The following is a 10745-nucleotide window of genomic DNA, read 5'->3' on the forward strand; positions in this document are numbered from 1 at the left end:
CCCCCAGGTGCTCTGTGCACCCACTGGCCCCTCGGCCCACATGCCCGCTCCCCCACAACCCCCAGCAGCCTCTTGTTCACCCCTCTGCCTCCCTGCAGGTAGGTCGGGGGCATAGGGCCCTGTGACCTTGTCCCAGACCATCCCTGAGTGAGACGGCCGCTCAGCTCATGCTCCCTCTCCGGGCAGCGAGGTCTCCACCCCATGCCCACCCCACTGGCCGCGCCCAGGCGGCCCCCAGCAGGTTGTTTTCCCGGTGCTGGGCCTGGCTCAACCTTCGGGGCCTGCCAGTCACGTAGCCAAACTTGTTCCTCCTCTCCCGTGGCCCAGGCTGCTGAGCACAGCGATTTCCTGCTGGGGAGAGCACAATGGAGCTGTCCCAAGGGACCCACCCTGGGGAGGTGCCTGCCCAGCTGGCTCTGCGTGCTGTGTGACCTGAGACAGAACCCACACCCTCTCAGAGTCTTGGTTTCTCTGGTGAGAAGGAAGGGGGTGAGACAAGGTCATGGGAGGCCACCTCCAATACTGATAGGAGTGAACTCTCCTTGAGCACAAGGACATGCCAGGCGCAGAACCCCACATCCTCACAGCTACCCATAAACAAGGTCGGCTCAGAGCAGGCTGAACGCACTTGGCTACAGGTGGAATCTCCCTTGTCTGTCCAACCTCCCAGAGCTTCGTCCCATCCGCAGCTCAGAGATCTGTCCTCCCCATCCCCGCCTCCCGCTGCAGGCCCCGTGTCTTCTTTCTCCCTCTGCACCCAAGTGGTCCAGGCCTGCTGCCCCAGCGGACAGTGGGGGGAGGCCTCGGGAGCTATGGGGAGAGGGCTGATGATAGGGGCAGAAGAGGTAGCAGAGAGAGAACCTGGAGGCCAGGAATGAACTGCAGGCGGCCTGGGAAGGAGTCAGCCGGTTTGGGAGCAAGAACCACCAGACTTGGGGTGCCTGGGGGGCTCAGTCGTTAAGTGTCTGCCTTTGGCTCAGGTCATGATCCCAGGGTCCTGAGATCGAGCCCTGCATCGGGCTCCCTGCTTGGCCGGAAGCCTGCTTCTCCCTCTGCCACTCCCCCTGCTTGTGTCCCTCTCTCACTGTGTCTCTCTCTGTCAAATAAATAAAATCTTAAAAAAAAGAAAAGAAAAGAAAAGAAAAGAATCACCTGACAAGCCCCCCAGAAGAGGGTTTACCCTGAGGCCCTCCAGAGTTCCACCCGGCCTCCGTCACCCTCTGCCTAGATCATCTCTTCCTCATCTCCAAATTTGGACCAGGCTCTCCATCCCAGACCATGAACCCGATCCTCTGGGTGTTGGGGGAGTGGGGGGTGGGTGGGTGTGTGGCAGTGGCCACGTGCTTCCCACGGGACACAGAGATGAGCAGCCAGAACCTCCCTGGCTCACTCTGCCGAGCGTCAGGGCACCCAATGGGCTTCCGAGTGAGAACCAGGGAGACGGCGGGGCCTGGGCTTCCAGCAAGACACCCTGGCTCCCCTAGTGGGGTGGAGAAGTGTCTCCTGTCCCCGAGGCCAAGCCTCCTCCAAGGCCTGGCGCACGCTGCTGCTGACCAACCCTGCCCCCTGACCTCCAGGATCAGGCCTGACCTTGCTCCTGCTCAGCCATGACCTCCATCCTAAGCACCCGTCCCCCACCCCAGGCCATGGAGCTGCTCCAGTGACTCAGTTCTGAAGCTCAGAGTCCCCAAAGGAACCAGCCCCATACACCGTCCCCGCAAAGAGTCCCCACTTCCTAGGCCAGTGGTGAGGACAAAAAGGGACAATGTGCATAAGGACTGTCATCCTAGGGAAATCCTAAAAATTTGTATTTTCATTTGGATTTGCTTGCTATCCCTGTGTGTATCTGTGTCTTTGTCCCATGTTCTCTCTTGCGCTTCCTTTTTTTAAAAAAAGATTTTATTTTTAAGTGATCTCTTCACCCAACGTGGGACTTGAACTCACAACCCCAAAATTCAGAGTCACACGCTCCTACTGAGCCAGTCAGAAGCCTCCCCCTCTTTTTTCCTCCTGTGCTTCTGATCCCTTTATATCTTTCTTGCTACCTTCTGGGCCTCCAAGCCTGCTCCAAGTGTCCCCCATCCTCACACAGAGCCCAGAAGCCCACTTCCTCCCAGCCCACCCCAGCCCCTTCCCCAAACTGGCTTCCCCGCGCTCCCAGCAGGTCTCAAAGCCCCACGGCTGGACCCCGTCCACCAGCCACACCCCCGCCCTAGCTCCTCGGCAGAGGAGGGAACCAAGACTTGAGGGTGTGGGGGCAGCAGTTGGGCTCTGGAATCTTCCCAAGGGATTCTGAGGCCCACTGTCCTACCAGCCGGGACAGGATCATCTGATTCCTTGGGGAATCCCGGGGGCCCTTCTGTCAGCTCCGGCCTGACCTGATTGCCGCCCCCACCCACTGGGGAAAACTCTTTCCCAAAGTGTGATTTTATCCCCAGCCGCTTCTAGGACCTGGAAGGCAGGAGCGGGCTGGGCAGGGCTGGGCAGGGTCCCCGCAGGGAAGACCGGCTGTGCTGGGTTTGTTTTAGGGGTTTTCCTCTGCCGCTGGTTTTTAAACAGAACGCCTGGGTGACTCTAGGGGCAGAGCCAGACACAGACCCTCACGGGGCCAGGGAGGGGGGCGGGTACAATAGGAGATGACGAGGGGTTTGGAGAATCTTTGAAGCCCCCCAATGCAGGAGTTATTCCCCCATTTTACAGAGGAGGAAACTGAGGCTCAGTGGGGACCCAGGGATGTGCCCAAGGGCATACAGGTGAGGAGGGGGCTGGAGGGGCGACTCAACAGGGTAGGAGGTTGGGGCTGAATGGGGAGCTTGGAGACTCTTCTTCCAAACTCCCTTCCTTTGCTGCACCCTACCCTCCCCCAACTCCATACCCCCTCCCCCAATCTCTCCGGCTGTCCCTCCTCTCCTCTTCTCCAGGTGGCCCCATCCTCAGACCTGTCCTCCTCACAAAGTGAACACAAGTCCCCCATGGCTTCAGTCGCCAACAGCCAAGCCACCGGCCCGAGGTCACCCTAGCAACATTCAAGGAAGTTTCATGGGTCGGGCCCTGCTCTAGAGGCGTTCCAGAGGTGACATCTACCTAATTTAATCCTCATGACAGCTCTGTGGGGTGGGCGCTGTTACGATTTCCATTTTATAGGTGAGGAACTCCAGGCCCAGAGGAGTGAGGAAAGTTACCCGTGGGCCAGAGACAGGGTTTGAACCCAGGCCTCTCCTGTGCTTTCCTTCTCCATGGTATCCCTCTGGCTGTCTGGCCCAGACCCTCGACCTGGGCTTCAGGCTGAACGACCCCTCCCAGCTTCCCCTGAGCCCCCTGCAAGGGGGTCACCACCCCTGTCAGGCCCCCAACCACCATAGCTCCCATTTCTGTGTCAAGACCTGTTGGTTCTGGAACCCTGGGTGGCTCAGTCGGTTAAGCCTCTGCCTTCAGCTCAGATGGTGATCCCAAGTTCCTGGAATCCAGCCCCACGTCAGGCTCCCTGCTCAGCGGCGGGGGGCGGGGGTGGGCGGGGGTGATGGTGGTGGTGTCTGCTTCTCTTTCTCTGTCTGCCCTGCTTTGCACTCTTTCTCTCTCTCTCAAATAAATAAATCCTTAAAAGAAAAAAAAAAAAAGACCTGTTTGTTCCGTGTCCTCCCCCTCCCACCCCTAGACCGCATCTTGGGTTCCATTCATTCACGGTCATGTCCCCACACTCAGCTCTGCAGGTTTGATACACCGTAGGGCCTGGGTCCCTGTTGCAGAAGGAACAAAGGCATTCCAGCTCAGGATCCCGCCTTAGCTTCCCCACAGCTTCCCCCACAGTGCCCTCTGCTGGTCAGACCAAATGCTGCCCTGGGGCCTTCCCCGCTTCAGCCATACCTGATCCCCATCACCCTAATAACCCCCTGGGTTTATAGAACGCCTTTCTTCCTCTGAGCTCAAAGCATTCCCATCTGTGATCTCCCTGGCCTGGAACCAGCTGAAGCATTTCTCTCCTCACTTTACAGAAGCAAACCGAGGCCTGGAGAGGGATGGGGCGAGCCCTGGCGTGCCACCGGCAGATCCAGAAAATAGTGTAAGTTTGTTTCTCCAACCCTCTCGGTTACAGATGAACAGACTGAGGCCCAGAGGGGCACAGACTTGTTCACACGAGTCCTGGGCCAGAACCCGCTGTCCTAAATACTGTTTGGGGCTCTCCCACGACACCGAGATCTCTGCCTATGGCTCAGCCAGGGTCAGCCAAGTCATTAAACAGAAGGAGCCTCTGTTGTCCCATTTGTAGAAGGAACAGTACTTCCTGCTCTGTCTGCCTCCCTGGGGGACTAAGAGATGGAGGACATGGAGGCCTTGAGGCCAGGCGAGGTCAGATAATGGGAGAATGAGGGCAGTGGTCCAAGCCGCAGACACCAACAGGACCCTCACCTCTGTCTGGCATAAACACAACCCTGGGGGGTCACTCCCATCCAAAATTTGACCTTCCAGTGGGCTGGCATGTCCTGCCCTGGATGACCTGGTCAGGGTATCAGGGGTGGAAGGTGAGAAGTGGTGGCCAGTCTAACCTTACATCTCAGTCCCTGCCCCGTTATGCCCCTCCTGGCTCTTCTCACAATTTGTCAATACATGCATTCATTTCAGTGACTTGCTACTATCTCTCTCTCTGCCAAACTAAGTCAGTGTTGGCAAGCTTTTTCTGCAAAGGACCAGAGAGCAAGTATTTCTGGCTTGAGGACTGTACCATTTCAGTTGCAACTACAAGACTCTGCTGTTGTGGGGCGCTTGGGTGGCTCAGTGGGTTAAAGCCTCTGCCTTTGGCTCAGGTCATGATGCAAGGGTCCTGGGGTCGAACCCCGCATCAGCCTCTCCGCTCAGTGGGGAGCCTGCTTCCCCCTCTCTCTCTGCCTGCCCCTCTGCCTACGTGTGATTTCTGTCTGTCAAATAAATAAAAAAATGTTAAAAAAAAAAAAAAGACTCTGCTGTTGTAAGGTGATGCAGCCATAGGGGTGCCTGGCTGGCTCAATCAGTGGAACCTACAACTCTTGATCTCAGGGTTGTGAGTTCAAGCCCCACACTGGGTGTAGAGATTACTTAAAAAAAAATCTTTAGGGGCGCCTGGGTGGCTCAATCACTTAAGTGTCTGCCTTCAGCTCAGGTCATGATCTCAGGCTCCCAGCTTGGCAAGGAGTCTCGTACTCTCTCCACCACCTCCCCGCCCACCTCCCTGCTTGTACTCTCTCTCTCTCTCAAATAACTAAATAAACAAAATCTTAAAAAAAGGTGAAGCAGCCATAGACAACAGGTTAACCAATGAGCATGGATATGTTTCAATAAAACTTTATTTACAAAAAGAGGCCAAGGGCCAGATTTGGCCCAAGGATCATAGTTTGCTGAGAACTGCTCTAATCTCCAAGACAGCTGAGACTTGCCTGATTACTCTCCACTGTATCCCGTTGTTTGGGCAGACAACACGTTGCAGGCACAGATTTGATCAGTATTTGATGAATGAGGAGTGAAACAGGAAAGACCTACGTGGTGAGACTTGAGGGACGTGTGTGGTGGGGACTGTTCAAGGTGGGTGCAGAGCTTGTGCAAACATCATGAAGCAGAAATGCAGGGGATGTTGTCCATCCCCAGGAGTCACCAAGCTCGGAATCACCCCAGAGGTCAAGAAAGAAGGGGCAGTGTGGCCACAACTCGGCCCCACCCTAGGGTTGCTGGGAGGACTGGCAGAACAGGACCTGTACGGGTCTCAGCAAAGCTGATCGCACAGGATTATGTTTTGCTGTTATTAACTCAAACACCTGAAACTGCCTCTAAGCCCTCACCAATGGCCTTACCTGGGTCAGCGGGGCTCTTCCCCACTGAGGATGGGTCTGTGATGACCACAAGGAAGCCTGTCCATGGAGGAACGGGGAGATCTCTGTCCAAGTACTAAGGACACCCCACTGCCTATTTACTCCCAGGCTGGAAGCTTCTCCAGGGCAGGGTTCAGTCTTTCCCCAGTCTCTCCCATGCCTAGCACAGTGGCTGTGTCTCCTCCATCAGACTGGAGGCTCACCTGACTCTCTCTTTACCCCACCTAGTCCAGCTTGCTGCCTTGGGGGACATGGAGCAGTGGTGGTGACTGACCTGTCACTGCACTCCAGAATGGACATATTCTGAGGTTGGCCTGTGGCTGGATTTCTTTCTTTTCTTCTTTAAGAAAAAAGAGAGAGAGATCGCAAGTAGACAGAGCAGAGATCACAAGTAGACAGAGCAGCAGGCAGAGAGATGAAGTAGATGGGATTGGGAGAGAGAGAAAGGAGCATGAGCCCCCTGTCTGATAGGGGAGGCAAAGTCCTCAGGGAGCTCTAAGTTGACAGAGGAGACACAGCCACTGTGCCAGACGCTGGGGACATCGGGAAGAGACCAGCCTCTGCCCTGGAGAAGCTTCCAGCCTGGTGAGTAAACAGGTACACTAAATTCATCACTTAACTGCCTGATCACAAGTAAACAGAACAGCAGGCAGAGAGAGAGGGGGGAAGCAGGCTCTCCACTGAGTAGAGTCTGATGCGGGGCTCAATCCCAGGACCCTGGGATCATGACCTGAGCCGAAGGCAGAGGCTTACCCCACTGAGCCACCCAGGTGCCCCTGTGGCCTTCTTTCTTAGGCACAGTCTGGTCTCCAGAGGTAGCACCTAGCACCTGAACCTTCCAGGTGGAGCAGGGAGCCCCACTGGCTATGGGGGTCCAGTCCCCGCTCTGCTCCTAACGAGCCCGGGTTCCTTTCCTGGGTCTCACTTGCTGCATCTGCACAGTGGGGGGCTAGGACCAGGTGACGTCTGAGCTCAGCAGTGTTGCTGGCCTATAGGGAGACTTTGTACAGATCTGTGTGGACACTGCCTTGTAGAATTCAGCTTAGCGAGGAGATGACACCTTTGGGTTAAGAAAAAGGCACCCCACATGGGGGCAGACACAGCCCAGGGCTTGCTGAGCAGAGCACCAGCAGGATTTTAGTGCCTTTCCCCTCAGCTGGGCACCTTTGTGCAGGTCGTACCATGTGGCTGGGTCCGAGTTGCCAGCGTAGTACTTTCTGGGTCAGTCGGCCAAGGGACGGGGGAAAGGAAGATGAAAGTAAAGAATGATGCTGTCTCAGGCTGCCCCCTCGTGGCCACCTCCTGTATGACACTCACAGCTCCGGAAAGGCACCGCAGGGGTCTAACCTGTCTGCCTTGGTCCCAGCACAGGGGCCTCCTACCTGCCTGCAGAGAGCCAACACCCGGAGGCAGAGTATCACCCTCTGAACCCTGAGAAAGGGATCCTGTCATGAAGCAGCCCCTGTGCACCAAGCCTGGGACAGGCAGTTAAGTGATGAATTTAGTGTACCTGTTTACTCACCAGGCTGGAAACTTCTCCAGGGCAGAGGCTGGTCTCTTCCCGATGTCCCCAGCGTCTGGCACAGTGGCTGTGTCTCCTCTGTCAACTTAGAGCTCCCTGAGGACTTTGCCTCCCCTATCAGACAGGGGGCTCATGCTCCTTTCTCTCTCTCCCAATCCCACATACTTCGTCTTGTTTCCTGGGGGCAGGGGACATGGTGGGCAGGACTCTGGCCTATCACCCCACTCCAGCTAGAAACCCTCAGTCCTGAGCATGGAGCTGAGAATGGGCACAGTCTGAGGTCAGCCCACGGCCTTCTTTCTCAGGCTTCCCCGGAAGGGCCTAGCTCTGGGGCTCAGGACCCAGGCAGGGCTGGGCCTCTAGAGAAACGGGGAACTAGACTGGGATCTGACACCTCAATCTGGGACCTGACATCTGCAGGCCTCAACTGCCCCTGAGGGTGACTGGAAGGAAGGAAGCAGAGGATGGGGCTTCCCATGGCTCTTTGGCTAAAGGCCTGATCCCGTGTGAGGCCCCATGGGAAGTGGCTCCTGCCCCCTCCTCCTGCTCTGGGCTCCAGCCACGAAGGTCCTCTCTCCCTCCTGGGAGTCTGTCCCTCGTCCTGTCTCCAGACTGTTCAGACCGCTGCCCGTGCCCGTCTGGCTGCCGGACCAAGTCCCGCTCCCCCTTTTTAGCTGTGAATTTAGTCACTGTCACTTCTACTGGACACTCCCTCCAGGCCCTAGGCAGGATAAGGGGTTTCTTTTGCACACCGCCAACAGCTCTCTCCTAGTGCTTTTGGGGGGTTGTGATTCTCAGCTCACCCGGGTCGTCACTGGATCAATGCCGCCGCCCGCCAGCTCGCTGTGCTCCCCCAGGGAACAGGAACCCGGGGTGTCTCATCTATGGTTAACCAGAGCCGCACAGAGCTGGGCACACAGCAGGGGCTCAATGAACATTGGATGGATGAAGGAAAGGTTGCGTCAGTCAGTCGTGGCCATAATCAGCTTCTAGATACGTGACCTTGGACAGGTCTCACTTTCCTGGATTCGGTCAACAAACCCTGACTGAGCATTTGCCACGTACCGTTCTGGGCACCAGAGTCAAACCCAGGTCTGCTGGGCTTCCAGTTCTGTTCTTTCTGCTCATCCAGCTCTGCCTTTCCCGAGAAACCGGAGCTGAGATGCTGCTCAAGGCCTGGAGCTGGGCAACCCCAGCCGGAAGCCTTGTCCTCTCCTGCTGGCCCCCCCCAGACCTCAGTTGCTCCGGTCCCCTGTACACCCTCCAGCATCCCTGCCTCCATGGCCTTGAGCACACAGAGCGCTCCTCCTTGTCTCCCTGCCAATGTCCCACTCAACCCTCACATTCCCATTGCAGGGTCACCAACACCTTGCAGCCATCCCCACGACCCTTAAAAGAAGGGACTCTGCTCTTACAATGCTCAGCTGGCATGGGGACATACCACGATCCTCACTGACCCAAACTATTTATGCGCATGGCCCCCCCCATGCCATGCCTGCCCCCCCCACCCCCAGGAGCATCTGGGCTTGGACTGAGTCTGATTCATCCCCGTGAGGCTCCACCTGATTGATCTTTCTCCCATCAGGCCCCGCAGCATCTGCTCTCCATGCTCCAGTGCCCAGCCCAGGACCAGGCACTCCGGGCCGGCTGTGAATGTTTGCTGCTGACTAGGAAGAGTGGGGGCAGGCCACAGGAGCGGGGGCTCTGGCTGGATCCCCAAAGTCAGGATGGGAGAATGGGATTCAGGGCACTCCCTTGGGTACTCTTCTCGTCCCCTCATCCACAAGGGGCTCCTTCTCTTCCCCCATAAAGGGCTCTGGGGGAGGGTCATGGAAGGTCACAGGACAGATGGACTGTGGGCTGATCTGGGAAAGGACAGCCTGCCCCCCGGGAAGGACAACCATACATCTTAGAGCTATCTGGGAATCTGGGAATCGTCAGCTTCAGCAGAATTCCAAGGACTGGGAAGGTGAATGTGGGCATGCAAGGGGGAGCTGCCCACCCCTGCAAGGCCCAGTCTTTAGTTAGTGCCAAGTTGGGTTGACAGGCAGGACACCTGGATTTGACTCCTTTAGCCATTTGCTGTGTGACCTTGGGCAAGCCCTTGCCCCTCTCTGAGCACCAGTCAGTACAAGGAGAAGATTGAGTCAGTGTGGAGCTGCTCAGCATGAATGCCGGAGGCAGGGAGAGCCAGAGCCACCTCACCCCACCCTGGTCCCTTCTCTGGGATGGTGGGGGACTGAGGGTGGGGCCACTGCCCAGCCTCACCCACCTGTCCCTGTCTTAGGCTGAAGGGGACATAGTGGGCTCCCCAGGCGTCCTCTCCTCTGTCAACTGCCCTGTTGTCTGCTGGGGTCCCCCTCCTCCCAGTCCCCCCCCTGCCCCCAGAGCTGCTAGGCTGCCAGCTGGGAACATCAGCAGCTGTGACAAGCGTCCTGCGTCATGGTGAGTCAGAGCCATCCCTCAGAGCCAAGTCCAGTCTCCCCACCACAGGAAGAAGAGAAAGGACACTGGGGCTGCCCCATCTCTCTTGCTCATACGGGCACATAGTAGGTGCTTCACACACAGTCATCGAATGGAGACTCTTCAGGCTTCCCGTGGGTGTAGGGAAGCTTGGTGATGTAACAAGGCAACATATCTGTGTTTACTGTCACTGTTATTTATTTTCAACCCTGAGTTAGGTACCTACTATGTGCCGGTCATTTTTGCATATATTTCTCATTAATGTGTACAGCAATCCTGTGAGGTGAGATTTCCTTTTACCCCCAGTTAACAGATGAAAACACTGAGGCTCAGAGAGCTGAGGCAACTTGCCCAAGGTCACACAGCTTTGTGTGAACAGAGCTGGCACTCACACCTGGTCTGCCTAGAGCCACTCCCCACCTGACCCCCACTCCAGAGAGGGCCCCAGGTCTGGGGGAAGAGAACCAGGTCAGCACGTGCTCCCATCCCCTGGCACTGCCACCAGGCCTGGCTCTGTCCTGCTGGAGGCCTCCAGCTCCACTTCACGCTCCTGCCCCAAACCTCATCCATCCCTGGAAACCCACCCAGGCGATCAGCGGGTGTTTGAGGGGAGCCAGCGAACCTGGCTTCCTGGCCTGTAAAAGGCACACGGGTAGGGGAAGGCACACGGAGAGAGATGTGTTTGTGCACGGGAAGGTTTGCTCAGGAGCTGGCTGTGTGCACATGTGTGTGACTGTGTGTCAGTGTGAATGCAGATGGCTGTGTGTGCACTAGTGTCTGCGAGTGTGTGTGAGTCTGTGGGAACACATGTGAGTGGACTTGCAGGTGAGCCCCCGATGGAGCCGCTGTTACTGCAGGAGGCAGGAGGCCCCAGCTGAGAAAAGGCGCCGGGCCTCGGCTCTCTGCACCCTGGGTAAGCCCAG

This window comes from Lutra lutra, chromosome 4, assembly GCF_902655055.1.
Source record: "Lutra lutra chromosome 4, mLutLut1.2, whole genome shotgun sequence".
NCBI lineage: Eukaryota > Metazoa > Chordata > Mammalia > Carnivora > Mustelidae > Lutra > Lutra lutra.